Raw genomic sequence first — 27,156 nt, 5'->3', positions numbered from 1 at the left:
TGTTGGTGGTGGGCCTGGAGAGAGGAAGCCAGAGAAGGAAGATAAGGCAGTTCAGAGGCCACACGCTGGCAGCCTGCCAGGCCGCTTCTGCCCGAGGCCACGTTTGCTTTGATGTTCACAGGAAGGGTCTGCCCGCCTGAAAGAAAATTAGGTTCCTACACAAAAATCCACCTTTTGAGCTTCCCCTGAAAAATTGGAAGCTCCGGGGACTCCGGGACTGTGCCTACCAGCAGCACTGGACGGATGGGCAGGGGCTGGGGTGGCTGCTGCCTGCGGTGAGGTCCACACTGGCCGGTTGCCACTGCCCCCAACCTCTGTCATCTCCCATCCCTGCTCCTTCCTCTGCTGGGGCCTCTGAAGGCATCTGGGCTCGAGATGTCAGTATCCCTAAGACCCAGCAAAAGAAACTTTTCATTAGCTGAACGGTGCGTGGAAGATGGGGGCAGCCTGGCTGAGGCCACCTGGCCTCTGGGGGGGCCTCCCTGCTCCCACACTGGGCTCCCTGCAACCAGTCGTTTCTGAACACATGGAAGAATTGGTCCAAAATGCCCGGCTAGCCTGCAACTGCCGGGCTTCACCTCCTTGGCTGTGTCCCCGTTCTTTTTGGATAACAGCCTGCAGGCTCCAGTGGTCTCATCCACCTCCCCACTCGCCCCCCAAACACCATATTCCAGCCATGTTGAGCCTCTAATTCCTTAGGCAGCTTGTTGAGCTTTTTTGTGCCTTTGCAAATGTAGATCTTAAATGTACAGCTTTCCTGAGATGTACTCATTTAAGTCTGGGATTGGGTTAAAGCTGACAGAAACTCAAAAACAAGCAAGAGGGATGCTTGTCTCTTTCATGAAATGATGGGTGTGGGTGCCCAGGGCTGAGAGGCATGGCAGCTGGGTGGTGTAGCTGGTGCAGAGGCCCCATCACTTGATGTGTGTGGGTGCACGGCCCATTATGGTGGCACACAAATTCCAGGCACAGAGAGGAAGGCAGGCAGGATCCAGCGGGTAGGAGCACCGTGGCTTAAGGAGGCTCCTGGAAGGGGCCTCATGGCATTCTGGCCAATGGGGTGAAACAAGGCCACCTTAAGCATCCAGGAAACTGGGAAATTGTGGCTCAGATGGTAAAGAATCTGCCTGCAATGCGGGAGACCCAGGTTTGATCCCTGGGTCAGGAAGACACCCCTGGAAAAGGGAATGGCTACCCACTCCAGTGTTCTTGCCTGGAGAATTCCGTGGACAGAGGAGCTTGGAGGGCTATATTCCATGGGATCGCAAAGCATCGGACACGACTAAGCAACTAACACACACACACACACACAGAGTACTCACAGGCTTCCCTGGTGGCTCAGACGGTAAAGAATCTGCCTGCAATGCGGGAGACCCAGGTTTAATCCCTGGATCAGGAAGATCCCCTGGAGAAGGGAATGTTACCCACTCCAGTATTCTTGCCTGGAGAATTCCATGGACAGAGGCTATACAGTCCATGGGGTCGCAAAGAGTCAGACATGACTGAGCAATTAACACTTTCACTTTCAAGCAGCAAGGAAATTGGGAAATATAGTTCTCATTCCAGGAAGCCATGTGCCCTTGGGAGGAGGCACTGCCTCATACCTGCGAGAACCTTCAGCAGTCTCCAGGAGTCTTTATGTTCTTGCCAAAAACGTTGTGAATAGAAGCAGGATTTGGATTTCAAATCATTTCCCTCTCAAACTGTGCTCCTAACAGTTTTGCTGCATTGCTTCCTGAGAAACAGCACACGCAGTAAGCCTTTCATACGCGCTCATAGAGGAAGGAGAGGTCGATGTGGGTTTGGGTGTGCTTGGAAAGTGTGGGTCTGGGGAGGCCGGCTGCTTCTGTAGTCTTCTTAGAGGAGGATGTTAGGTGAGCGTTGGAATTGATAAAATTTGAAACCGGAGGAAATGGTTCTTCTATTTTTTTTAAGATGTATTTATTTATTTTTGGCAGTGCTGGGTCTTCATCACTGCGTGCAGGCTTTCTCGAGTTGCAGCGAGCAGGGGCTGCTCTTGTTGCAACGCCAGGGCTTCTTCTCATTGCAGTGGCTTCTATTGTTTCAGAGCACGGGCTCAGTAGTTGTGGCGCAGGCGCTTAGTGGCTCCGCAACATATGGGATCTTCCCAGACCGGGGATCAAACCCATGTCCTCTGCATTGGCAGGTGGATTCTTAACCACTGGACCACCAGGGAAGCCTCTCTTCTTTTTAAATTTAACTGACTTAATTCGATTTGATGCAGATGTCATAAAATGCACATGTTTTGAGCATGGAGCTTGACAAGTTTTTTTTTTTTGCTTGACAAGTCTTGACACCTGTAAACTCTCTTGCTACCGTCACTTCGGTTAAGACAGAACGATTCCATCATTTCAGAAGGGCTTCCCAGGTGACTCAGTGACATAGAATCTGCCTGCCAATGCAGGAGACACAGGAGATGCAGATTCGACCCCTGACTCAGGAAGACCCCCAGGAAAAGGGAATGGTGCCCCACTCCAGGTTTCTTGCCTGGAAGATCTCATGGACAGAGGAGCCTGGTGGGCTGCAGTCCATGGGGTCGCAGAGTTGGATGCGACGGAGCACAGCGCACAGCATCACTTCAGAAAGTTCTCTCCTGTCCCTTGGGAGCCAGCCTCCAACTCTCACCCCACTCCAGGTGTTACCACTTCATTTTCAATCATTATATATTAGTTTTGCCTGTTCTCAAACTTCACATGAATGGAATCACGCCATTTGGGCTCCTTTACGTCTGATTTCTTTAGCTCAGCATTTTGTTTTTCTATGTGATCCATGTTATTGCTTATGGCATTCGTTTGTTACTTTTTATTGTCAAGTACTATTCTGCTGTACAACGGGACCTCAGATTGCTTATCCATTTACTTGTTGATTGGAGAATGTGAGTGGTTTCCAGTTATTGGCATTCATGTGCAAGTCTTTTAATTTCTATTTTTTTGCATAAATGCATAACAGTTGGATTGCTTAGTCATATGATTGGTATACATTTACCTTAGTAATAAACTGCTACATGTTTTCCAATGTGGAGCAACCATATTACATTTCACCAGCTGCGTGTGAGTTCCAGGTGCTTCCCACCTTCAGCAACACTTGGTTTCATCAGGTCATTTTGTTTTCTAACTTGCCCTGTTCTGATGGATTTGCGGTAATATCTCATGTGGTTTTAGTTTGCAGCTCCCTGATGACAAAAGATGTGGAGCACCTCTGCACACGTTTACTGGCCATTTCTCAATCTACCTTTTTGAAGTGTCTGTTTGACTCTTTTGTTCATTTTATTATTGGGTTTTTGTCTTTTTACTGAGTTGTAAGAGTTCATTGGAAGAGACCCTGACGCTGGGAAAGATTGAAGGCAAAAGAAGAAAAGGGCGGCAGAAGATGAGATGGTCAGATAGCATCACTGACTCAATGGATGTGAATTTGAGCAAACCTTGGGAGATGAAGGACAGGGAAGCCTGGTGTGCTATGGTCTATGGGGTCGCAAAGAGCCAGACACAACTTAATGACTCAGCAACGACGACAAGAGCTCGTTATATATTCTGGGTACAAGTGCTTTGTCTGATATGGTGTATTTTGAATATTTTCTCCCAGTTCACGGCTTGCCTTTTTATTTTCTTAATGGGGTCTTTTGTTGGGCAGAAGGTCCTAATTTTGATGAGTTTGTCCAACTTTCCTTTTATGGTTGAGGCTTTTGTGTCATGTTGTAAACATGCCACGTGTCTGCCGTACAGACAGATCATCAGGGAGTGTGTGTTTGGATGGTTAGCTCTTTCAGAGCAGAAGTTGCTTGAATATCTGTGAAGACGTGACTTCCCTGGGCTCTCTCTGGTTTGGGGGTCTGTGTTGGAAGCCTGCTCCCCACTCCTCTGACCCTCTTACAGCCCAGGGGTGAGGCTAATGAAGGGCCAGAATCAGTGAGTGTGTGTGTGTGTGTGTGTGCATACGTGTGTGTACACTGAAAACAAGCAACCATCCTGATTTTTGATCTTCGCTGGGTGAGGTTTCTCCAGGCGCCTCACTGGCCTGATGTTCTCGGGAAATGTTGCTTCATAAATATTGAATTGTGCCGTTACCTTCCACACACGCCTCTGGCGACTGCTTCCTAGAAATGAATTTGGAGTCTTGCGGTAATTACCCCTGGAAGTGTTCATTCAAGTCTGAGACCAGATTAAATAATAAATAGGAATGTCATTTCTTCGTTCCAATTTAGAACCCTTGTCTCATTATTTTTCTGGATGAAATTGAATGTCTTGGCAGAGGAACTTGAGGGGAGAGGGGAGGGGGGATGGAGACTGCAGAGGTGTGAAGACCCAAGACATGATGCTGGAGGATGGGATTCTGGAGGGCGAGCAGGGCCTTCTGCTCCTCCAGGGTCTGGGCCAGGTAGCGGGGTGGCAGGGCTGGTAGGGACTGAGAGGGTTAGGCAGACTTAGGGACATGCCCACATGGGCCGCTGTCCTTGCCTGGGACCATAACCACTTCTCGCCTCTTTAACATTTTCCCCACAGGGAAAACCGTAAAGTTTTCCTTAATGCAGAAAAGCATTAAAAGGAAAAAAAATAATCCATCCATTGTCCTGCCACCCAAAGTCAACTGCTATTAGCATTTGGGTGCATTTCTTTGCCTAAGCTTTTTTCTTGGCTGTTTTTTTTTTGTTTTTTCTTTTTTAATATAACTTGAGACCGTATAGTAAATGCAATCATATCTCCTGCTGTGGGTACTGGTTCACCTTTAAGAGGAACAGGATTGCAATCTCCTTGCAGTTTGAATATGAACTGCAAGTCCGGTGGGCTCTGGGGCCCTTGTCTTTCCCCGCCTTGCATCCCCGGCAATGCCCCCCGGCGCACAGCTGGTGCTCAGCAAGCATGTGCTGGGAGGACGGGTTACTTCTTGTGCCTTCGTGTCGCTCCATAAGAAAAGCAGCCGAGATTTCCCTGATGGTCCCGTGGCTGAGACCCCATGATCCGGATGCATGGGGCCCAGGTTCGAGCCCTGGTCAGGGAACTAGATCTCACATGCTGCAAGTAAGACCTGGTGTGCTCAAACAAAGAAATGATTTTTGTAAAGATTGGGCAGTAGTACGGGGTTCTTGTGGTGTGCCAGACATGTGCTTAGAGCTTTCCAGAGTTTATCTCACTTACCCTGCACATTGCCCTCCTAAGAGACTATTCTTTTTGTGCTGAGAGTGCAGACCTCGGAACGTGTCTGGCAGTGAGTGTCGTGCTGGAGAACGTGGGATCTGGAGCTGAACTGTCTGTGTTTGTATCCTACATCTATGACTTTCTGGCTGTGTGATCCAGGATAAACCACCTAACCTCTCTGAGCCTCAGTGTTTTCAGGTTTCGGAGAAGGCAATGGCACCCCACTCCAGTACTCTTGCCTGGAAAATCCCGTGGGCGGAGGAGCCTGGTAGGCTGCAGTCCATGGGGTCGCTAAGAGTCGAGCACGACTGGGAGACTTTACTTTCACTTTTCACTTTCATGCATTGGAGAAGGTTTAAACAGGCTCTAATACTAAAACCGAGTTGGTTGGATTGTCAAAAAGATGCAGTAGAATAAGAGCCTGGCAGAGAGAAAATGGTTTGGACTGGTAGCTCTAATTACTACTATTCTTTATCTGGGTGACCATGAGCAAATCATTTTACCTCTGAGTCTTGGATTCCTCATTGGGAACATGGAGAGAGTGGTTGCAATTGTTGAAATGGGATAAGACATGTAAAAAGCTAAGCCCAGACCCTGGTTCATCGATGGAGCTCAGCAAAGGCTAGTTATTAATATGAGCTAAAAATCAAGATCTCTGGCACTCCCCCTCCTCCTTCCAAGCTCATCCCAAGGGACACCTCCTCCAGATGTCCCTCCTGATCGCTCCTCTTCCCGCCGTGTCTCTTCCATATTTCTTAGTACTCTGTGCCACCTCTGTCCTAGCACCTCCATGCTGCCCTGTCATCTCAGTGTTAACTTGTCTGGGGCCCCACCAGACCCTAAACGCTCTGAAGGCAGGGGCCACCCACTGGTCATCACCGCATCCCCAGATTCCAGGGTCTAGCACACCTTACAAAGCACGTGTGGAGTGGAACCATAATGGGAGCTGCTGGGGAAGACCGCGGCGGGGCAACCAGAGGGCGGGTGAGAGCTTCTGTTGAGTCATCCCACAGGGGAGGTGCTAGCAGAGGCTTCTGGAAAGAGTAGCTGCTTGTCATAAATTCCAACTCTGGTAATGTTTGGCCAGTCTGTCTTTTCCTGACTCAATTCAAAACTGGATGGGAGGGAAAGGAATTTGTCCGAGTGACTCCAAGTTAACAAGCTGTAGTGACACACTGGAGTTGTGTAGCTTGGGGCCATCAGTTTGCCGAGAGAGAAGCAGGATGTGGAAAAGTAACCACTGGGTGTTGGGCGGGGCTGAGGAGACAGAGGACAGGGAGATGTCCGCTCCCTGGGACAGACGGAGAAAGGACGCAGGGAGAAGGAGAAGGGGACAGAGGGGAAGGGATTCTAGGTTTTGCCGGTGCTTCTGGATGGCCATGTTACTCATCTTTAAAATAAACTTTGCTTGCCTGGTGGCTCAGATGGCAAAGAATCTGCCTGCCATGCAAGAGATCTGGCTTCAATTCCTGGGTCGGGAAGATCCCCTGGAGAAGGGAATGGCACCCCACTCCAGTATTCTTGCCTGGAGAATCCCATGGACAGAGGAGTCTGGTGGGCTACAGTCCATGGGGTCACAAAGAGTCGGACACTTTATGGAGTATAATTAATATGCAGTACAATACACCTGTTTTACCTGTACAGTTTGGGTTTTGACAAGCACATACAGACATGTAAACACATTTGCTATCAAGACATAGAACTTTTCTATCACTCCAGAAAGCGTCCTTGTGCCCTTCGGCAGTCAGTCCCCCTAGCTCGTGCCTTTCGAAATGAGTGATCCTCTTCCTGTTGTTATAGATGGGTCTTTCCTGTTTTAGAATTTTGTACAAGTGGAATCATACAGGACAGACTGTTTTGTATCTGGTTTCTTTCACTCATATCACAGTCAGTATCCATACTGTACTTAAAAAAAATTATTTATTTATTTGGCTGCACTGGGTCTTGGTTGCATCAAGCAGGATCTAGTTCCCTGGTCAAGGATTGAATCCAGGCCCCCTGCATTAGGAGTGCAGATTCTCACTCACTGGACTACCAAGGAAGTCCTGAGATCTATACTATGTTTTTAAGGTAAAATTTGATTCTGCTTCGCAGACAATCCAGTGCAACAAGTGTGTTAGTTGTGGGTATATTCCTAATGCTGATTCTTTAATGTTGGGTTTAAATGTCCTCTCCTCCAAGATCCCGTCCCAGATTTCCCCCCAGCAGGGCTGGTGAGGTTGATGGCTGCTGATCAGTATTGATGTTTAGTGAGTCTTTACCATACTTAACAGCATTTGCCTCACAGAGGTTTTCTATTATCACAACCCTTGACTAAGTTATATTATTGTCCCCATTTCAAAGAAAAGGAATTTAAGGGTCAGAGAGGTTGAGCAACTGAGCTAACATCACAAGCTAAAGTTTGACCCAGGACTCAGACCCCAAGTACTGGGCTGTGACTGCTCTCCTATGGTGCCTTGCAGGGGGACTGTTTTCTTCACCTCCAGCCGAATAGCTCCTTCTTACAGCCCCTGTCACACCACTTCATAGTTAACCGTTTGACTATCTTTGCTCCCTTATCAGCCTGATTTCTTACTTGCAAATGACTGAATCTACTCTAGACATTTTAATAGAAAACTTGTTAAAGGAGATAAGGTGGTTCAAAGAATCTCCAGGAGGGCTGGAGGCAGCTTGGAGGCTATGCAATCAGGAATAAAGCTAAAATCTCACTGAATAGAGCCCCTAATGCCTCCCAAAGCCAGACACTCAGAACTAGGCTCTCTGGGCATATGTGTCTTCAGTCGCTCAATTCAGAATTGAAATTTCACATGACGATGTCTGATTGGTGGAGCCTGTGTCACATGATGATGCCCTGGGTGCAAGGGATGCTGGGAGACTGAGTCTCTGGCTTCTGCTGTGGAAAGGCAGAAATTCCCCCAAAGAAGGGCAAGGGGATTGAAAAGGAGCTGGACAGTCAGAAAACACAGTCTGTAACTTTTTCTCCTGTGAGTTCCTCCCGGGCAGGGAAGATGTCTAATTTACTTCTGCATCCTCAGGACTTAGAGTGTGGCAGATACACTGTAATCACCGAGCAAGTAGATATTTAGCAAATGAGTGAACAAGGGGGTGGACGAGTAGGTATGAATTTTTGAAATCCGGACGATCTCTTGGCATCAGGAAGATCTCGAGGCATCTTGGAGGAGGATGTATTGAGTCATTTTGAGACACAGTGTCTTGGCTTCAGACTCCAGTCATTCCTTCCAGAGTTGAGGATGATTCAAGCCTGGGGGCATCTCTGGTCCTCAGACCCAGGACCTTGAAGGCCCTTCTCTGCAGACTGATCTAGGCACAAAAGGAGGAAGTCACCACTATTTACCCAGAGAAGCAGCATGTCAGCCACAAGCAGAAGCACACAAGCTGTGTGCCTTGCCAGTGACAGGCCTTTAGGGATGAGGCGAAGGTGGGACTAACATTTATTGAACACAAATGAATACCTACTGTGCTCCAGGTATTCTAAATTCTCTAAGTCTTGCATCAACCTTTGGAAGTAAACACTAACATTCCTATTTTATAGATAAGGAAACTGAGTCTCAGAGAAACTGAGTGACTTGCCTGAGACAAATTGGCTGCTGTGGTTTTGAACTCTGTCTTTGCTGCTAGACTTTTTGATTGAAATCTGGCTCTACCACACAGTAACTGCTTTCAGGCAAATACTTAGCCTCAGTGTCCATATCTGAGCCCTGGAAATATTAGCAATACTGATTTCACAGTGTTTCGTACAGATTAAATATTATGACGCATGGAAAACACTTAATACTAAACACGTCGTGTCTGACTGTCTTGCGACCCCAGGGACTGTAGCCTGCCATGGAATTTTCCAGGCAAGAGTACTGGAGTGGGTTGCCATTTCCTTCTCCAGGGGATCTTCCCCACCCAGGGATCAAACCCACATCTCCCTGGGCAGGCAGATTCTTTACTGCTGAGCCACCTGTAATGGTCACCAATGGCTCGCCGTTACTAGCAGCGGGCAGCCGTGTAACGGCTCGATATGGATGTCCAGTTGTTCCAGCACAATTTGTGTAAAAGATGATTCTTTCTCTGCTGGATTGCCTTTGCATCTTTGTCAAAACCCAGATGAGCATATTTGTGTGGGCCTATCTCTGGGCTCTCTATTCTACTCCCTTGACCTACGTATCTACGTTTTCATCAATACCATATCAGCGTAATCACTGTAGCTTGATACTGAGTCTTGAAACCAAGCAGTGAGATTCCTCCAACCTCATTCTCCTTTTTCAGAATTGTTTTAGCTATTCTAGGTCTTTTGCTTTTCCGTATAAAATTTGGAATCAGCTTGTCTATATCTTAGAGAAGGAAATGGCAACCCACTCCAGTACTCTTGCTTGTAAAATCCCATGGACAGAGAAGCCTGGTAGGCTATAGTCCATGGGGTCACAAAGAGTCGGACATAACTGAGCGACTTCACTTTGTGTCTATATCTACAAAAGAGTTTGTGGGATTTAAAATCTATAGATCAGATGATAGTAAATGAACACCTTAACAATATTGAGTCTTTCCATCCATGAACACATTATGTCTCTCCTTTTTTTAGACCTTCTTTGAGGTCTTTCGTCAGTGTTTTATAGTTTTCTACCATGTAGATCCTGGCTTCTCCCTTACCTCTTCTGAACACTTCCTCAGGGCTATCTGAGAGGTTGTATCCCGGGCTTCAGTCTCCGCTCTTGTCCGCTAAGTAAACCACAATCCTCAACCTTTAGAGTGTGCATTTTTTCAGTCAACAACTTCTAGTTTAATTTTGTACAATCGTAATTTAATTTTGCCAGAACATAGTTTGTATGATTGCTATTCTTGTACATTTGTTAAGGTTGGTTTTATTGACCAGATGATGGTGCATCTTGGTGAATGTTCTAGGCACACTTGAGATGAACATGCATTCTTCTGTGGCTGGATTAGAGTGTTCTATAAATATTGGTTGGGTCCATGTGGTGGGTAGTCGTATATTGACCTTCTGTATCCGAACTGATTTTTCACTTACTTGTTCAATGAATTACTGAGAAAAGAATGTTGAAACATCCAACTATTAACACATTGATATATTAATATATCTCCCCTTTTAGTTCTATTACTTTCTGCATTGTCTATTTTGATGTCCTGTTGTTAGACACAGATGCAGTTAGAATTGCTATGTCTTTTTGGAGAATGGGCACCTTTATCGTTATGCAATACCTTTCTTTATCCTTGAAATAGCCTTTGTTCTAAAGTCAGCTTTGTCTGAAATTAACATAGCTACTCTTGCCTCCCAGGTGGCGCTAGTGGTAAAGAACCCGCCTTCCACTGCAGGAGACATAAGAGACTCTGTTCGATCCCTGGGTTGGGAAGATCCCCTGGAGGAGGGCACGGCAGCCCACTCCAGTGTTCTTGCCTGGAGAATCCCATGGACAGATGAGCCCGGTGGGCTACAGTGCATGGGGTTGCAAAGAGTCGGACACGACTGAACGACTAAGCACACACAACATAGCTACTCAGGCTTGCTTTTGCCTGGTGTTTGAGTTTATGGAACTAAAGAGGGCACCTACTTGGGGTCTGAAAGGAACAGGGGGAAGAATCCCTTTTTCTAAATATTCAGCAGTCAGCATATCTGCACAGAACCAGGCTCAGTGCAAGACGGGAGTCTGGAGTGAGAGTGCCAGTGAGACCCAGTGCTGGAGGGAGAGCAGGTCCCCGCATGAGCTCCCAGCCTCCTACAGCCCTGTGTGCGTGGCTCAGCTCCTCAGGCGTGGCGGGAGGCCACCACGGCCTCCTGGGCTCCCCTGTCTTGGTGTGTCTTGGGAGTTTCATCATTCTGCATTTCTTATCTCTCTTCACAGTTAGAAGCACTTGGTACCCCCAGGAACTCACCTTTCAAAATGATGCTTGGCGTGCGCACTGGGGGAAAGGCAGAGCGATTAGCTGGAGATGCAATTTTGATTAAAAAAAAAAAAAAGAAGCTCTTTCATAAACCCCACTGCTGTGTAACTGCGAAATGGGCTGTGAGGGGAAGAAGATGCTTCCCGAGGTTTAACAGGAAACACAGCAAAGACTAACTTGGGAAATAGGGAAGGTAAATTCTGCACCTTGGTCCCCAGCCAAGTCCTAATTACTGGTATTCTCTTGAAGTTTTAGCTTCAGGGAGGGTGGAGAGGGTGGCAGGGAGGGGAGGGGATGTTACCACAGCCCTCATCTACATTCCTCACCAAAAATAGCTTTCCGTTTGTAATTGAATATAATTGGAGACAGAGCGAGGCTGGAGGCTAGCTAATTGTCTACCTTCAGCCGTGAGGTGGGGAAAGGGGAGGCTAGGAGTGTGGAGAAGGAAGTTCCTGTCTGCTCCTGCTCTGCTTTATCCATGACTGTCTTGGCAAGAAGACCAGGGTCGGACTAGGCCTGAGTTCAGACCCCGCCTGCTAGCTGGGCAGCTTAGCTGGCCTCTGCCTCAGTTTCCCTATCTGTAAAATGAGAATAATAACACACGTGTAGAGCCTGGTGGTGAGGGTGAAGAGAGATGATCCATGTAAGGTACCTCTGTCCTTGCTTCTCACGAAGTCTGGTGCGTAGACCAGCAGCATTGTCTTCCGCAGGGAACTTGGGGAAAACACAGAATCTCAGGCCTTAACCAGCCTCTGCATCGTAACAAGATCACCAGTGACTCTAACGTGTGTGGAGTTTGAGCCACACTGCCTTGATGCCATCTTCCTCCTACACTGAGCTCATTACATTTAAAAAAAAATTTATTTAGTTGGCTGTACCGGGTCTTCCAAAATCATTGCAGATGGTGACTGCAGCCATGAAATGAAAAGACGCTTGTTCCTTGGAAGGAAAGCTATGACAAACCTAGACAGTGTATTAAAAAGCAGAGACAAAAGTCTGTGTAGTCAGAGCTATGGTTTTTCCAGTAGTCATTGTATGGATGTGAGAGTTGGACCATAAAGAAAGCTGAGCCCCAAAGAATTGTTGCTTTCAAATGGTGGTGCTGGAGAAGACTCTTGAGAGTCCCTTGGACTGCAAGGAGATCCTACCAGTCTATTCTAAAGGAAATCAATCCTGAATATTCACTGAGAGGACAGATGCTGAAGCTGAAACTCCAGTACTTTGGCCACCTGATGTGAAGAGCCAACTGCGGAAGGACCCCGAAGCTGGGAAAGATTGACGGCAAAAGGAGAAAGGTTGGCAGTGGATGAGTTGGTTAGATAACATCACTGACTCAGTGGACATGGATCTGAGCAAACTCTGGGAGATGGTGAAGGATGGGGTAGCCTGGCGTGCCGTAATCCATGGGGTCACAAAGAGTCAGATGTGACTTAGTGACTGAACAACACCAACCAGGTCTCAGTGGCAGCTCAAGGGATCTTTGATCTTTGTTGCAGCATGTGGGATCTAGTTCCCTGACCAGGGATCAGATCCAAGCTCCCTGCATTGGGAGCACAGATCTCAGCCACTGAACCACTAGGCAAGTCCCCCTATTACATTTTTAGGGTATTGGGTTTTCTGTGGTCTCTGCTTTCCATTCTTAAAGGGTTTACCCTCCACCCACGTAAATCAATATGCAGAACATGAAGAACTGAAGATGGCAGATGACCTCTGTCTACAGTATTACGGCTGAATTCCCACCTCCCATCTGGACTCCCCTCCAGAACCAATAAGTCACCAAGACTTTGTACCTCTATTAACACTTGCAAATACATAGCCTTTTGGCAACTTGGATCCCATTTTTCCAAGGTACCTAAGGGAGCCGGCCGTTTAAAGGAACCCCACTGTGAACACTTCTGCAAAGCAAATAATTGCCAACTAATTCATCCATTTTAGAAGGCACGGTTTTTGCATGTATGGTTTTGGAACAAAGTAGGCTGCGTTGTTGGAAGCTTTAATTAGCAATATTCAGAATAAAAAGCCCTTTTTTTTTTTTTCCGGTGTGGGCGAAATAGGTCTCTTTTGCCAACCTCAGTGGGGCATCAGAATTACCTGTGGAGCTTTATATTTTTACATTTTAAAAGTACAGAAATCTGAAGCGCATGGCTTGGTGGTATTTACATATGTATACACCTGAGTAGATAAGACGCAGACGGTCTAACACTCCAAAAACTCCATCTTTCCCTCCCCCATCAGTTTATAATGCTTCCCCCCAGGGTAACCTTTCTCTGATTTCTATTGCATAGATTCATTTTTCCTGTTTTTGAATTTCATATAATGGAGTCATACAGTAAGTATTCTTTCGAGCCAGAATCTTGGCTTCAATCAAGAAAGACATGGAAAGTCAAACAAGAGCTACATGTTCTCAACAGCAGTTCTCAAGCTTTGGCCTTCGTCAGAACCCCCTTGTTCAAACACAGGGCTGGTTAAGACACGGCCTGCGGGACCCCACCCCCAGAGTTTCTGATTCAGTAGGTCTGGATGGGATCCAAGAATTTGCATCCCTCACAGGTTTACAGGGGACACTGATGCTATTGGTCCAGGGATCATACTTTAAAAACCACTGCCCCAGAGCAATAGCCAAAGCTTGGGCAGAATTGTTCTGATTTTGAGAGAGTATGCAGTATCTTTTGCCTTGTACCCAAATTGTCAATACTTTTCTATATATTTTCTTCCTGAGCTGCAGCTCACCTCCTCGCTGTTTTGCCTGTTTGGGGCAAGACAGGAGCTATTGCTGTCAGCATCTCTTGGCACCCACATTTCTTTGACAGTCTTGGATAAGGGGATAATTAATTGAGACATTTCTGTTTTCAGTGGATTTTTTTAATGAAACAAAACACCTTGTTTCTACAGACAGCAGTCCTGAGGCAAAAGAAATAAAAGGAACATGTTTAAGTCTCTGAACAGGCTTCTCTACAAAACTCCCTCCTTGAACCACAGGCTCCCAGCTCACCCCAGACCCCCATGGACGTCGCCTCCAGCTTATCCTGACTCATTGATGAAACATAAAAAAGTTAGATCTGTTCCTTTGTTGCTCCTTCCCAGCCTGGAGAGAAGAGGGCAGGGTGGAGACCCCAGGCAGACCCCGAAGGCTGCGTCTAAGGGCCCTGAAATCTCCCAGGAGCGGAAAGCTCACAGGGGTTGTTTAACTCTCCTTTGAAGAGGAAGATGAAAACCCAAGTCTGCTGACTTGGAAGGAAATTTCTTCCTTCTAATTTTTTGAACAAAGATCATTTCAACATCAAAGATTTTTTTCCCCAGTGTTTCCTGTTTCCTTATTTTCTAAATGCCTTCTGGCTGCAAGCTATCTGTTAATTTTTCACAGTGGATATTTCTTCCCATATTTCTTCTCAGGAGCCCACATCGCCCCCACCCTCTCCGTATCTATTTCCAGAGATTTCTGTTGAATTAATGGTTTCCCATCCTAGCAGATTCAGTGATTTCCCTTATAACGGGTTTGACAGCACCTCCTTCACTATCATGAAATAAAATTAATAGTCATACAACCTAGCTATACAGTTTTAGGTTAGCATGTGCGTGTTGCCCGAAGTGTGATTTGGTTTATTAGTAGTTTATTTAGGAGAAGTCAAAAGAAATTAATTTCTAGTAAAATATTATATATTGTCAGTAAGCAAACACTCCTGTATAACTGCTAAGAAGATGAAAAAGTGCGCTGACACTTACATGCAACCCCAGAGAAACAGCAGACAACAGCTGCAAAGGGAGAGTGACCAGATTATTACAGCGGCCACTGGCATTTCTACAGGTGAGGTGATTTTCCAAAATGGCGAATAACTCTTTGTATAAGATTAAAATAGAGAGGTTCAGACTTCTCTTAATTTTTTTTTATTTACACAATAGTTGCTTTCCTGGAAAATCCAGGATTTGTCAGTCATGCAAAAACGTCCTTTTTTTATATATAAACAGGAGTTGAATTCTAGGAGGAATACTTTGACACCCATTTTTCTCCTATGTGCAAGTCAGGGGCGGGGGTGGGGGGCGCTTTCTAAGCCTGACTGGTTTGGGGACAGGCCTTTCTGTGGGGGTCCTGCAGGTCATCTGGCATCCCTGGCCCCCCTCATCCCCACCCCCAGCCTGCCCCGTTCCAATGGAGTGTCCCCACCACCGGAGCAACCAACACATCTCCAGATTTCCAAGGTGCTCATTCAGGCTGCAGGTGGTGATGGAACAGGGAAGACTGCTGAGAAAATCCAGGCGAGACGCCCCGGTGGCCTGGACTAGGTGCTGGCCGTGGAGACTGAGAGAGAAGTGGACGGGTTCTGGAAGTAGAATCTGTTGGGCTTGGCTCAGGCATGGGGTCGGGAGGGGGAAGAAAGGAAGATGCGGAGGATGACTTGCAAGTTTCTGCCTGGAGCAGTTGGGTGGTCCTAGTTACTGCTAGAGGAAAGGGAGATACGGGCAGACAGCCCTGCCTGGACACGCTAAGTGTGAGCTGCCTGTGAGGGATGGAAGCAGGCCTGTCCAATAGGTCCTTGATGTGAGTCTGGGCTTCGAAACCAGACACTGGCAAAGATCCCCAGTCTGGAGCCCTGGGGAGGGGTGAGGTTTCCTGGAAAGAGGGTCCACAGGGCTAGTTGAAGAAGACACAGCCTGGGCCCCAGCAAACCCCACATCCAGCGCCTGGGCGGAGGGAGAGAGCCCCAAGGTCGTGCTCCTCCTGCCGTGGACCCGGCTCCTCCTGGGCTCTGACACGGGTCTGTGATGAACACGCCGCTGCACCTTGTCAAGCACCCAGCACCCTCTCCCTGAAGACACTCAGGGCTCCACGTGCCCTGGATAACCGGCTGTCGACGGGTGCATAGCGATCACATTGTATGGATTCCGTCGAGCATCTTCATATTGTATTTGAAAACAAGTGAAGCCTGTCTGTGCGTGCCATTCGTTTCCCCAAGCCCGATGATGTTCAGAAATTCTGAACAAGCTGCCTGACTGTGACTAAGTGGGTGAGTTCCAAATTAAGATGCTGGAGGAGTAGCTGCTCGGGGTCCGTGGTCTCTGACAGAAAGACCTACAATTAACCAGATTCATCTCATACCTCGTGGAAGGGAAACACTATTCATATAAAGAACCCATACCTGCAACACTGTGAGGTCTCAAAAAAGGAAGAGAGGGGCTTCCCTGGTGGCTCAGGGGTAAAGAATTTGCCTGCCAATGAAGGAGATGCAGGTTTGATCCCTGGGTCGGGAAGATCCCCTGGAGAAGGAAATGGCAACCCACTCCAGTACTCTTGCCTGGGAAATGCCCAGACAGAGGAGCCTGGTGGGCTACAGTCCCTGGGGTTGCAGAGTCAGACAGGACTAAGTGAGCAAACAATAACAAAAAGGAGGAGGGTGTTACGAGATTCCACGGCAGCAGACGTGCCAGTCAGCTCATGCCACAGCACTGCAGCAGAACAAACCGTTCCCAAATCCTGTGACCAATGAGGATTTCTAATTTCCCGTTGCTCACGTGTGTTGGGTTGCCTGATCAGGGCTGGGCTCTTTGAGGGCGTGGCTCCAAACTGCATTCTTTTTGAAATAGAGGCTACCTGAAATGTTGCCACTTCTCACGGCCATGGCAAAGGTCAGGAGTGTAAGCCTAATTTCCCACAAGCCTATGTTTGTGATACATCTGTCCAAATCCCATGAGCCAAACAGGTCATTTGCTTGAGCCCAAGGGTGGGGAAGCGAAGGGTGAAGGGTGGGGAAGTGCATCCTAACCCTAGTCGGGGGAACGGTATGGTCTTGGGGAGTGGCCTGAGCTGGGAACCATAATGCAATCTACAAGAGAAGGGATTAAGAATTCCCACGCCTACCAGGACCTAGCAAGGCCTCACAAACAAGTAAAGACCCTGGGTGATAGTGATGGGGTGATATTTTCAGTCAAGAAAGATTTGGCCATGTTCATCTCATCCATAAACTCACACGACCTATCACGTATCTCTTGGAACCATTTGGCCATCAGCCTTACATCTCCCCATCTCTGATAGAAACATGGGTACAGAGGATGGCTGCCCTGCCTTGCGAATGCTAAGAGCATTGAAAGTGGGTGGTGCCAGAGCCGATAAGGACGAGTGGCCACCGCAGCAGAGTAGGGATCGTGAGCCTCGTCAAACATGCCACTTGCTTTCAGCACATTGTTGTCTGACGGGAATGCAGGCTCCGCATGGCCTGGCCTCTGAGGTGTTAAGAGAAGCTGAAATTTCTGAATTTTTAAATTGTTGAACGGAGTCCATTAAACAGTAGACAATGGACTGTAGGCCGCCATCTTGTAACTTCTATTCTCTAAGTTTAGATTTAGGAGGTTGATGAGAGCCAGGGCAGGAGTTTTGTTTGTTATTTCCCTGCTCCCACGGGGCCACCAAAAGAGCAGTGGTTTCTGGACACGACTTTGAGGTCCTAAGAGCCAGTTTCCCTATTAGGAGTGAGGTCCGTGAATTCAGAGATGCTCTAAAATTCTTTCCGCTTAATTCTCTTGTTCCCGTAAAAATGCAGTTCCACCTAAATTGTAAGTCAGAGTGAGTCCTAATTACTGTATTTATTAAAATTACACACAATTAGGGGTTTTAGGAACCAGGCCAATTCTTCCCCAGAACGCCTGTTGAAAAGCACTCTTTAAAAGGACACAGGATACTTTGGGCAGGGCTGCTCATGTGACATCTCCCAGGGCTATTTGGGTCATTTGTTTTTAGGGGCAGAGTCTAGCTTCTTCCTGGGCTATTGGCTCCAGAACTTGAACCCCAACCCTGTCTCAGAGCATCAGGGTGTCTTTTTGGAGATTACATGTAGAGTGATTGTATTTCCTGAACCGGAGTCAGGACATGTGGTCAGCTGAGGATCTCTGCAGTTTGCACACCTGAGAGGCTGAACGAGATGGATTGGAAATTAGATGGATTAGAGGGAGACCAAGATGAGACAGTTGGATGGCATCACCGACTCAATGGACATGAGTTTGAGGAAACTCCAGGAGTTGGTGATGGACAGGGAAGCCTGGCATGCTGCAATCCATGGGGTTGCAGAGAGTTGGACATGACTGAGCAACTGAACTAAACTGAACTGAGGGAGATCAGAGTAATACTTGGTGATTGGATGGCCTGGTGATGCTGTGGCCCTCAGATCCTCCCCAGGCCTGTGACTTCCCAGGAGAGAGGCATAGGACACAGCCCTACTGATGGAGGGGTTGGGGGATTCAGCCTGTGGTCCTCCTCTGAAACCAAGGCTGGTCCAGGTGAGACCCTTTCCTCAAACCTAAATCTTAGGGTTCACTCATTTCCCACACAAGGCAGAGTGCCGGGAGCCAGCGTGAGGAACTCCGCCCATGGCAAAGGTCATGAGGAAGGAGGCTTGGCATACGCAAAGGCGGGATCGAGCCTCAGGAGTCCCCCTGGAAATTCTCGAGCATCTACCCCCAAAACCAGAGTCTGCCTACTTTACTACTTTGTGCTCTCACCTACACCTCTGACTTTACGGGGAGCTGTCTCCCACCACCTCTTTTGGAGAAGGAGTTAACTTAGAGCTCCAGTTAATAATAATTTCTGGGCATGATAGGAGTGTTTCAACCTACAAACTCCTCTGAAGGTTCTCTAGCCTGCCTGACAGGCTTGTCCGGCCACATGTGATTGTTCACAGCCTCCCAATCGTGAGAGGCACGAGATGCTTTAAACCTTCTAAAAACAGGTTCTTTAGAGAAGTTAGCAAACTATTAGTATAGTATAGTGGGCTGATTAGAAATTGTATTGGTGAAGGGTTTTTCATTTGTTGAGCCAATGTTTGCTGCTAAGTCTCCACATCCCCTGCCCTTATACACATTAATGAATATATAGAAGAAATAAGTATTAACCTTTGATATTAATCACATTAGACATTAGGCTAAGTAAATTCTTTCCTTAATTAAAACCCACTACACCCTCACCCAATAGGAATGTAACTTTATCTGGTACCTTCGGAAGGTGGCATCTGTTTTAAGAATAATCACCCCTGGAGAAATAAGTGTTCTGGTTAACTGACCGCTGTTACAAGGAGAGGGTAATAAATTGTCAGCAGGCCCCCTGGCCAGAAGATGATGTAACACCCCTAAGACCTCTGTATACATTTGTATGAAGCACCTGACTTTAATAAAAGTCAGGACTGCTGATCCCACGTGACTTTTGTATAACATCTCAGTGTATAAAAACAGACCCTGGAAAAATGAAAAATGGGATCAGTTCCTCGAAAGACTGGTCTCCCCGTGTCGTTCTTTTTCTCACCTTCTGGCTGAATCCCCATCTGGAACGTGGAGGCTCGTCAAGCCTACTAATTATGCCTGGGCTTCTAAGATCTGACCGGGGAGGCCTTAGTGTCTCTTCTCCTTTGGGAGAACGGGAGGACGCCTGCGGCCTACGTAGGTGACATAAATTCCTTGCCTTGGAATTTTACTAGCTTTCCATGTAAACCAAGTTATTCAGCCTCTTTTCTCCACTGAATTTTCCCACTGAGCTATCCTTATTCCAATACTCTTTATATCTCTAATTAATATTTAATTAAAGCCAGTGTATTCGCCGATGCCGTCTCTCCTTCGAATTTCCCTGGATCCACCGGGGCTGGACCCGGGCAGCAGAGCCCATGGAACTTGCACGCAGGCCAGAGGATTGGCACCAGAGGGAACATTTCCCCCAAAGCTGAGCATTCTCGGGGCTTCGAATGAGACCCTCCCGCATCCACCGTGTGTCTCACCTCTCCACTCGGCCCTAGCGATCCAGCGCACCAGCAGTCTTGCTATTCCCTGATTCCGCTGTGACCCTCATCCTTCTAGCTCTCCGTGGGGTTTGTGTCATCCGCTGGGGCCACCATCACTTCCTCTGACCATTTGTCAAGACCCCGTCACTGTGGTCTGATCAGGGTGTCAACCCCCCGCAGAACCCAGCAGCCTTGCCTCTGAGCTCTTCTCTCCAAATGCTTCCCTTAAGGCCCCAGCTAGAAGCGCCACACATTCATTCATTTATTTAACATACATGTCTTGATGACTTTTCACCTGCTAGAAACTGTTTTAGATGTTGGGAATTCAGCAGTGAACAAGACTAGTAAAAAGTAGTATACTTTTACCCTGGTAGAATGAAGTATCCATCCTATTTGTGGGAGAAAGATGTTAATAAAATAAAATGTAGTATATATGATGAATAGTATGAAAAGAGGAAATTTTACTACCAGAAAAGAAGCAGGAGACACGAGTTCCACCCCCGGGTTGGGAAGATCCCCTGAAGAAGGAAATGGCAACCCACTCCAGAATTCTCGGCTTGAAAATCCCATGGACAGATGAGCCTGGTGGGCTACAGTCCACGAGGTCTCAAAAGAGCTGGACACGACTGAGCGTGCACACACTCAGTTCAGTTCAGTCGCTCAGTCGCGTCCGACTCTTTGCGACCCCATGGACTGCAGCACGCCAGGCCTCCCTGTCCATCACCAACTCCCGGAGCTTACTCAAACTCACGTCCATCGAGTCAGTGATGCCATCCAACCGTCTAATCCTCTGGCACCCCTTCTCCCGCCTTCAATCTTTCCACGCTAATGACCAATGTACTGATAACCCAGCAGTACCGCTGCTCCTCCTGCAGGGGGCGCTCCTGACCTCCTGCAGGGCAGCCTGCCTCCCTGGAGGGGACCAGCCTTGGACCCTGAAAACCCGCTTATCTGCTCTCCCGAGAGTCCTCCTGACCTGCTGAAATCCCTGCCGTGTCTTATCCAGAGCCTGGCTCATCCTCGAAGATGGAGACAGCGCCTTTTATGTTCCACAATGGAGAAGCTGTTTCTCCCGAAGTCCCGTTTCATTCACTTTTCAGAGGCAGAGGCTCACTTCTTTTTGCTTGGATTGAAGCCACTCGTCACTTCTTCTTTATTTCCTCATTTGAAATAGCAGGTGGCTCCAACATTTTATCTTTCTTTTGGTTCCAGGTTTGACAGAGCTATTTGGCTGTCTTTTTTCCCCTGCCCCCAGCAGCCACTGTGCTGCAGCCTCCCCACTAAAGCACAGCAAACACGCCTACCTCACGACAATAAGATGAAATAGTATTTAAGTAAGTGTGCCACATTCAGCAAATAAAACTGCAGGACCCTTGTGCCTAATGTGCCTGATAAACAATTTTCCTCAAGTATAAGCATCTCCCAAGTATTGTGTGGGACATACTTACACTCAAAAATAGTAATAATTTTTATATGAAGTTCAAATTTGTATGCTGTATTTAACCTGGCATGTCTCCTATGAGGAGCTTGACACAGAGGTTGGTGTGTAGTCAGGGTAAGTGGTTTTGACAACGATGCAGCTGTTGATGACCTTACTGTGTTCGGGTAAGCGCCTCCCCCACCACGGGGGTTGGGGTGGGCATGCCTAAGAAGGGATTCCTCGAGCAATCAAGGGTCAGACTGAGTCTCGAAGGTCTGTATGTATTCAACAAAGATTTATCGAGCACTTATTATGAACCAGACTTTGCTCTAGGTGCTAGGGATTTGGCAGGGAACAAAACAGACAAAAGTCACATCCCCCCAGGCTTGAAGTATTAGTGGGGAAAACAGAAGAAGGTAAAGAAGTTCTGCAAATATCTAGCATATTGGGTAAAAACTAAGGAGAAAATATAAGGCAAAGGCGGGGAGATGAAGTGTTGGGGTGAGTTTCAGTTTTGAGATTGAGAGGGAAGGAAGCTCTTATTGAAAAGTCAACTTAAGGAAATAAGTGAAAAGAGTGAGAATATGAACCGCGAAGATACTTAGGGAAGATCATTCCGGAAAAGGGAAATAGCAAGTGCAAAGGCCCTGAGTTTGGAGCAGCCCCGATACACCCGGGGAACGGTGAGAGCCAGGGTGGCGGGAACGGATGGGTGAGGGGGTGAGATAGGAAAGAGGGGGCTGGATCCTGACGCATCTCGGGGGACACTTGATTTTTCCTCCGTGTGGGATGAGCCACCAGAGAGCTTTGTGATGCAACCTAACCTACATTCAAATAGATCCTCTGGCTACCTGTGGAGGACAAGCGGTGGGGCAGAAGCAGGAAGACCAGGGTGGAAGTGACTGCAGGGGTCCAGGTGAGAGAGGTGATTTGGACTAGGGTGGACAGTGATGGCCACACTATGAAGGGAGGTAGGATTTGCTGATGGTTCCAGCTGAGGGAGAGAGAAACGGAGGTTGAGCACAGTGTAAGTTTGACTTGAAAGAGTTGGCAAGATGGAGATGGGGAAAGATGTTAACGGTCGAGGGGAACCTTGGCCCAGTCAGCTGAGGGGCTTGTCAACAGAGCCAGAAACATCTTGGAGCAGAGATGCAGCTTTCAGTGCGTGCTGACCACCTGCCTCTTCCTCCTCCCACCTGTCTCCACCTGACGGTGCTGCTGGGAGATGTCTGCTGCACAACTCGCCTCCCTGATGGCTGTCCAGCTCTGGCCTGAATTTCCTCCATGGGAGAAATGTGCTTTGCTGCCCTGGACATTTGCAGCTGGCAGACTGTGTTGAGAGAGAGAGAGAGAGATGTGTTTACAGCAGCAGGCAGGCTTCTTGCCCTGGGCAGAGAGGTCTCCTCCCCCAACAGGAAGCTGATGAAGATTTCCCAGGCCAGCTGGGTCTAGTACCATTCTCGTTCTCTCAGTTCAGTCGCTCAGTCATGTCCGACTCTTTTCAACCCCATGAATCGCAGCACGCCAGGCCTCCCTGTCCATCACCAATTCCAAGAGTCTACCCAAACCCATGTCCATCAAGTCGGTGATGCCATCTCATCCTCTGTTGTCCCCTTCTCCTCCTGCCCCCAATCCTTCCCAGCATTCAGGTCTTTTCCAATGAGTCAGCTCTTCACATTAGGTGGCCAAAGTATTGGAGTTTCAGCTTCAACATCAGTCCTTCCAATAAACACCCAGGACTGATCTCCTTTAGGATGGACTGGTTGGATCTCCTTGCAGTCCAAGGGACTTTCGAGAGTCTTCTCCAACACCACATCTCAAAAGCATCAATTCTTCGGCGCTCAGCCTTCTGCACAGTCCAACTCTCACATCCATACATGACCACAGGAAAAACCATAGCCTTGACTAGATGAACCTTTGTTGGCAAAGTAGTGTCTCTGCTTTTGAACATGCTATCTAGGTTGGTCATAACTTTCCTTCCAAGGAGTAAGCGTCTTTTAATTTCATGGCTGCAATCACCATCTGCAGTGATTTTGGAGCCCAAAAAAATAAAGTCTGACACTGTTTCCACTGTTTCCCCATCTATTTCCCATGAAGTGATGGGACTGGATGCCATGATCTTCGTTTTCTGAATGTTGAGTTTTAAGCCAACTTTTTCACTTTCACTTTCATCAAGAGGCTTTTTAGTTCCTCTTCACTCTCTGCCATAAGGGTGGTTTCATCTGCATATCTGAGGTTATTGATATTTCTCCCGGCAATCTTGATTCCAGCTTGTGTTTCTTCCAGTCCAGCGTTTCTCATGAGGTACTCTGCATATAAGTTAAATAAGCAGGGTGACAATATACAGCCTTGACGTACTCCTTTTCCTATTTGGAACCAGTCTGTTGTTCCATGTCCAATTCTAACTGTTGCTTCCTGACCTGCATACAGGTTTCTCAAGAGACAGGTCAGATGGTCTGGTATTCTCATCTCTTGAAGAATTTTCCACAGTTTATTGTGATCCACACAGTCAAAGGCTTTGGCATAGTCAATAAAGCAGAAATAGATGTTTTTCTGGAACTCTCTTGCTTTTTCAATGATCCAGTGGATGTTGGCAATTTGATCTCTGGTTCCTCTGCCTTTTCTAAATCCAGCTTGCACATCAGGAAGTTCACGGTTCACGTATTGCTGAAGCCTGGCTTGGAGAATTTTGAGCATTACTTTACTAGCGTGTGAGATGAGTGCAATTGTGCGGTAGTTTGAGCATTCTTTGGCATTGCCTTTCTTTGGGATTGGAATGAAAACTGACCTTTTCCAGTCCTGTGGCCACTGCTGAGTTTTCCAAATTTGCTGGCATATTGAGTGCAGCACTTTCACAGCATCATCTTTCAGGGTTTGAAATCGCTCAACTGGAATTTCATCACCTCCACTAGCTTTGTTCGTAGTGATGCTTTCTAAGGCCCACTTGACTTCACATTCCAGGATGTCTGGCTCTAGGTCAGTGATCACACCATCATGATTATCTGGATCGTGAAGATCTTTTTTGTACAGTTCTGTGTATTCTCGTCACCTCTTCTTAATATCTTCTACTTCTGTTAGGTCCATACCATTTCTGTCCTTTATCGAGCCCATCTTTGCATGAAATGTTCCCTTGGTATCTCTAATTTTCTTAAAGAGATCTCTAGTCTTTCCCATTCTGTTGCTTTCCTCTGAGGAAGGCTTTCTTGTCTCTCTTTTCTATTCTTTGGAACTCTGCATTCAGATGCTTATATCTTTCCTTTTCTCCTTTGCTTTTCGCTTCTCTTCTTTTCACAGCTATTTGTAAGGCCCCCCCAGACAGCCATTTCGATTTTTTGCATTTCTTTTCCATGGGGATGGTCTTGATCCCTGTCTCCTGTACAATGTCACAAACCTCCGTCCATAGTTCATCAGGCACTCTGTCTATCAGATCTAGGCCCTTAAATCTATTTCTCAGTTCCACTGTATAATCATAAGGGATTTGATTTAGGTCATACCTGAATGGTCTAGTGGTTTTCCCTACTTTCTAGTTCTCTGCTGCTCATTAATCAACGCCCAAACTTAGCGACATCAGCAAAAGTGGTCATTTATTTGGCCCACAAATCAGCTACCGGGGCCAGGTTAGTGGGAGGCTCATCTCTCTCCCACGGGACATAAAGCCAGGGGAGCTTCTGGCTGGGATTGAGGGACCTGCTTCCAGAATGTGGCTGCCAGCCTGGTCCTGGCTGTGGCTGGGGGCTCAGGAGGGCCACGAGCTCTGGGTCCTCTTCATATGGTCTCCCCACACGGCCTGGCCTTCCTTATAGCACGGGGCTGGGAGCCAAGGAGATGCTCAGTGACCCACACAGGCGGGGCTGGGAGCCAAGGAGATGCTCAGTGACCCACACAGGCGGGGCTGGGAGCCAAGGAGATGTTGAGTGACCCAAGCAGGTGCTGCACTGCCTCTTAGGACTTTGCCTTAAAAGTCAGATGGTGTCACTTCAGCACCACCCTTGCTGGAGGCCGTCATGATGAGCTTTTGTTTCAACTCCAAGCTGCAGCTGTGTGATCTTGGATAAATCACTCAGCATCTCTGTGTCTCAGTTCACTTAGCTGTGAAGTGGGGATAGGCATCACGTTTATCTCACAGGGGATTAACAGGGGGATACATGCAAAGGATGTACACCAGCATCTGGGCCATAGTGGCACCCCACTCCAGTACTCTTGCCTGGAAAATTCCATGGACTGAGGAGCCTGGTAGGCTACAGTCCATGGGGTCGCAAAGAGTCAGATATGACTGAGCGACTTTGCTTTCTTCAAGTATTAGTTAGCACAATTCGTATAGGGAATTTTTTTATTGTAAAAACGAAAAATTCAGAATGCAGAAACTTAATGCATTTTGCACACTTCCTGTCTCCCTGTCTCCCTGAGTAGGGCTTGGAAGCAGGTTTAAGAAACTAGCCCGCTAGGAAAACTAGCTTACATATGTTAATGATGGCTATTTTAGAAATAGAAAGAAGAAAATTACCCACCTAATTACTTTTATTATCTTTGGACTGTTTGTTCCCAGTGGCGATTCTTTCTCTCCTTTTCTCTTGTTTCGAGGTCAAGTTCTATCAGCCTTTATTTCTGTGCGTGAATAATGAGGGTCATACCAAACTGAATTTGCATCCAGACCTTTATCTTCTCTCTCTGTTTTAAAAAGTTTTTCCCCAGCTTTACTGCAGTATGATTGACAAATAAAAATTGTATATATTTAAGATGCTCAGTGTGATGTATGTATGTTGTGAAATGATAACACAGTCAAGCTAAACTAACCCATTCATCACCTGGCAGAATTGTTGTTTGTGGTGTGTGGTGAGAACTACCCCCTTAGCAAATTCCAAGTGTACAAGATGCTATTATTAGCTCTATATTTACTGTAGCCATAATGCTGTACAATGGATCTCAGAACTTAGAACTGAAAGGTTTGGCCGCATCTCTTATGCTTTTGATTGATTGCCCCCCCATTTTTTTGAGACACCAGCGGTTTAGAGGAGGGGGAGCTTGCACGTCTGAAGCGAGGTCCTGGGGTGGCAGACACCCCACCGTGTGCATTGCGCCAGAGGCAGGGTGACAGTCTTTGCTCCCAGGGGGTGGCGAGAGTATCAGTTACAGGGGAGTTGACGTCAGGTGGGCTCATTCGTTACCAGGGAAACCAGTAAAGGGGCACTCCCCTCCCCACCGCCTGGATGAGTCAGCACTAGCTGGGTCCTGGGACAAGTGCATAGACGGGTCGGTCATGTGAGGAGCGAGGAGGTGAAGCAGGCCCCGGGTTCCCCCCTGAATCAGAGCAGTGTGCTGTGTGCTCAGTCGTGTCCGGCTCTTTGCGACCCCGTGGACTGCAGTCTGCCACGCTCCTCTGTCCATGGGATTTCCCAGGCAAGAATACTGGAGTGGGTCGCCATTTCCTGCTCCAGGGGATCATCCCCACCCAGGGATCAGATCCACATCTCCTGAATTACCACCCAGCCACCTGGGAAGCCCCATCGTAGGGTGGACTTAGAAGCATAAAGGAAAAGGAAGGCACAAGACGGTGAAGGAAATACGCCCACACAGAATCCAAAGCAAAAATTTCAGTAGCTTTCCATCCACCTGCAAAACAGACCCCTTGTCTTAAGGTTTGCAATTGCCCCTCCTCTCCCTCGGTTAGAATGACCACAACCCAGGGGCCCTAGCGATGTTTTGGGTGGTCCTTCCCCACCACATCGTGTGTGTCTGCAGCGGGAGCCTGTGCGCATTTTACATTTCGAATGTTTGTCGCTCAAGAGTTTCATCCAGCAGGCCCCTCTGCAGAGCCAGGCCAGAAAACTCAGAGTTCAGAGGGGGGTGTTGATTTCTGAGAGCATATGAAAGAGGTGTTTTTGATAGGAGACTGATTCTCAGCTGCTGAATAAGAAATAGTCCTCAT

The 27,156-nt window shown here is 47.5% G+C and overlaps 1 protein-coding gene across 1 annotated transcript in view; it reads left to right on the top strand.

Moving 5' to 3' along the window:
- LOC147359985 (uncharacterized) overlaps nt 1-27,156 on the top strand; it is a 312,313-nt gene that overhangs the window by 162,927 nt on the left and 122,230 nt on the right. The window lies entirely within an intron of this gene.

This window comes from Bos grunniens, chromosome 13 (assembly GCF_055505025.1).
Source record: "Bos grunniens cultivar Pamir isolate PY7600 chromosome 13, Bosgru_T2T1.0, whole genome shotgun sequence".
Taxonomy (NCBI): Eukaryota; Metazoa; Chordata; class Mammalia; order Artiodactyla; family Bovidae; genus Bos; species Bos grunniens.
This window is presented reverse-complemented; position numbering and strand designations above follow the sequence as displayed.